Below are 923 nucleotides of genomic sequence, written 5' to 3'. Positions count from 1 at the left end.
TCACAGGAGTTCTTATTTATTGAGCTCCTGTTGTGAACCAGGAACCCTGTGAGGTACTTTGTTCACTGAAAAGTTTTCGCAGTAAGATACTATTATCCTCTCCCAACACACAATGCTCTGAGGCTTGGTGAGCTGCTCAGAGGTGGCAGTCCCCTAGCTCAGAGGTGGCAGTGTTCTCTCAGGTCAGTCCCTCAGGTGCCACACAACACGTTTATCCCCTCCTCACATGCACTCAGACTTGGTTATCAAATTGCTCACAATTTGGGTTGCCTTTTAAGAGAGCGGAGTGCCCCTCCCCGGCCATGGCACCTGTTCCTGAAGAGCACTGGAGGGACCTGCTGAGGGGGTTCTCAGCAAAGGGGAGATGTCTGGGCACATGAGGCACATATGCCGGGTCCTGCTGGGGTGGAGGTACATAGACTCAGGTGGTACAGAGACTCAGGCGGTACAGACTCGGGGGTATGGAGTCTTGGGGTATGGAGACTCGGGTACGGAGACTCGGGGTATGGAGACTCGGGATAGAGACTCGGGGTATGGAGACTCAGGCACACCCCACATCCTCCCAAAAGTCAGGCTTACATTTGATTTCTAAAGGGGCAGGTGTGCGCTCCTAGGCGTAAGGGGACAGCTGGAGTGGCCGGGTGTGCCGACGCTCCGAGTGGTCTGTGGTTTCATAGAGGTTGTCTGACTGGTCCTGATGCTCCTCTGCCCTAAATCTGACCAAAAAGTCCTGTCGTATCTAGCAGTGGAGAAATGGCACTCGCCACAGTGAGGATTACCGTCCTCGCAGCCCTGGGAACACAGGACGGTTCCGTAGCTCTCGTTCCCAGTAAGCCTAGAGCTGGTTTTGAGTCATCAGGGCAGCCTTGCTGCTGACATCAGCCAGGCTGGCCTTGTGGCCAACAAGCCCCAACCCTAGAGAC

Source organism: Gorilla gorilla, chromosome 12 (genome assembly GCF_029281585.2).
Source record: "Gorilla gorilla gorilla isolate KB3781 chromosome 12, NHGRI_mGorGor1-v2.1_pri, whole genome shotgun sequence".
Taxonomy (NCBI): domain Eukaryota; kingdom Metazoa; phylum Chordata; class Mammalia; order Primates; family Hominidae; genus Gorilla; species Gorilla gorilla.
This window is presented reverse-complemented; position numbering follows the sequence as displayed.